Here is a 2,946-nt window from a genome sequence, read left to right as displayed (position 1 = left end):
GAGTGGTGATGACTAGATGCCTTCCCTCTAGTCTTACACAGCTAAATTAGGGACGGCTAGCGCAGATAGCCCTCGTGTAGCTTTGCGCGGAATTCAAAAACAAACAAACTGATCAAAAAGAAAAGTTTTCGACCTACATTTCTGTAAGTGTAACAAAACACCTCAAGCTATAGGTGAAGTTGTTACTGTAACAAAACACCTCACGCTACAGGTGAAGTTGTTACTGTAACAAAACACCTCACGCTACAGGTGAAGTTGTTACTGTAACAAAACACCTCACGCTATAGGTGAAGTTGTTACTGTAACAAAACACCTCACGATATAGGTGAAGTTGTTACTGTAACAAAACACCTCACGCTACAGATGAAATTGTTACTGTAACAAGACACTTCACGCTACAGGTGAAGTTGTTACTCGTGAAGCTGTAAGTGGCATCAAGATTGTCAGTTTCTGTAATGTTACTCCTTATTGTGTTTATAGTGTGGTAGATAACACTAACAGACAGACGTTGACGAACGTCTAGCTTTATACTAGGTAGCAATACGTGATGAAAGTTGATGGACCACTAACTTTATACTAGATAGCAATACATGATACAAGTTGATGGACCACTAACTTTACACAAGATAGCAATACGTGGTGCAAGTTGATGGACCACTAACTTTACACAAGATAGCAATACGTGATGCAAGTTGATGGACCACTAACTTTACACAAGATAGCAATACGTGATGCAAGTTGATGGACCACTAACTTTACACAAGATAGCAATACGTGATACAAGTTGATGGACCACTAACTTTACACAAGATAGCAATACATGATACAAGTTGATGGACCACTAACTTTACACAAGATAGCAATACGTGATACAAGTTGATGGACCACTAACTTTACACAAGATAGCAATACGTGATGCAAGTTGATGGACCACTAACTTTACACAAGATAGCAATACGTGATACAAGTTGATGGACCACTAACTTTACACAAGATAGCAATACGTGATACAAGTTGATGGACTACTAACCTTATACTAGATAGCAATATGTGATGCAAGGTGATGCATCACTTAACTTTACACTAACTTTTCCAGCTTACTTGGCTGGCCTGTGGGTATCCGCTTTTGATATTTCCATGAAAATCCATATATATATATATAAATATATATATAGATATATTATAAATGGTAAGCATATCATACACATACTTAAATATCTTTTCAACCCAACAGATGGCCCTACATGTCGATGAATAGACATGCGACAGTTTCTAAAGATAAAGTATATACTTTTATATAGTATTGGCTGGAGACGGCTTGAATGGGTGATGAAGAAAAACTTTAACATAAGTTTTAACATAACAGCAAATGTACAACGTTTCGACAAGGTTTTGTCTCAAAGTGGGTTCCTCGTCATCGAATTTGAATACTTTATATAGGTATAACATAAAAAGTAAACAAACAAGAGTATTAAAAAAAATACGAATTTTTAAATGAAGTAGAAATCCTGCTACAAAAAATAATTAAACAAGAATTAAAACCACAATCACAAATGTATAAATTCAGTCCTTACTTTGACCTACAGATAAGTGTATAAAGCTGCCAAAGTAAGGATTAAATTTTATTAATTTGTGACTGTGGTTTTAATTATTGTAAAAGTTAAAGCTGTCGGGGTATGGCTATACTTAAAGTTTACGGATGTTGTATCTATTCCATGGACACTAAAAACTGAACGAATACATAGGAAAAAAAATTAACATTTTAACGGAAGTTAGGGATCATTGGTCAGTCTTAGAATTGCTGTAACAAGTATCCAAAACAAAATAAATGCTTCAATAAAAAAGTACACCAACAAGTAAAGTGATACAAGTTGGATAGATCTTTAAATGATTTTTAATCCCTAATTTGATTGTCATTGTGATCCTATAGTTAAATGAAGCAGTTTAAATTTACCAACCAAAGTAGAGATTAAAAACCTATCCAACTAGTGTCTTGTAACTCTAACAGCTGACAATGTTCCCCTTTGGAATGTTGCCCAGTTTTCGTCAGTCCTAGCTGTCGACTGTTATTTAGTAGAAACGTGATATGTAATGACAGATGAACAGGATTGCTTTCTATCGCAACCATTAAATTTGAACCATCTTTATAGGTGAGTTCAAAGGTCATCTAGCTTTGCTGATTAACGACCTTGACGGTAAGAGTTCTCCCAGAACTCACGTGCTCTGTGGCGGTAAAGTTGTTAAACGACACCAGAGATACAAGCCTCGGATGGCGTGAGAAATGGACCTTCTGATATTTATGAATGTCAAGAAACAAACAACTTTAAATCTGTATTGTGTATGTGTTTGCGCGCGCGTGCGTTTGAGATTTTTTTCGATCAAACTCCTTTCTATTCGATTCAAGGCCCCTAGTGGCTCAGCGGTAAGTCGGAAGACTTACAACGTTATGAACCGGGTTTCGATACTCGAGGTGGGCATACACAGATAGCCCACTGTGTATTTTTGCTCTCAACATCTAACAAACAAAAATTTGATTCAGGTATTTGAACAATAAAATGTAAGATATATTCCTAGTAGATATTTCATATATTTACCAGAAGTAGTAGTAGACACTTTATATGTTTACTAGAAGTAGCAGTAGACACTTTAAATATTTACTAGAAGTAGTAGTAGTAGACACTTTATATATTTACCAGAAGTAGTAGTAGACACTTTATATATTTACTAGAAGTAGTAGTAGACACTTTATATATTTACTAGAAGTAGTAGTAGTAGACACTTTATATATTTACCAGAAGTAGTAGTAGACACTTTATATATTTACTAGAAGTAGTAGTAGACACTTTAAATATTTACCAGAAGTAGTAGTAGACACTTTAAATATTTACTACTAGTAGTAGTCGACACTTTAAATATTTACTACTAGTAGTAGTCGACACTTTAAAT

This window comes from Limulus polyphemus, unplaced genomic scaffold (genome assembly GCF_000517525.1).
Source record: "Limulus polyphemus unplaced genomic scaffold, Limulus_polyphemus-2.1.2 Scaffold3790, whole genome shotgun sequence".
Classification (NCBI taxonomy): domain Eukaryota; kingdom Metazoa; phylum Arthropoda; class Merostomata; order Xiphosura; family Limulidae; genus Limulus; species Limulus polyphemus.
Note: the sequence above shows the minus strand (reverse complement) of the source record.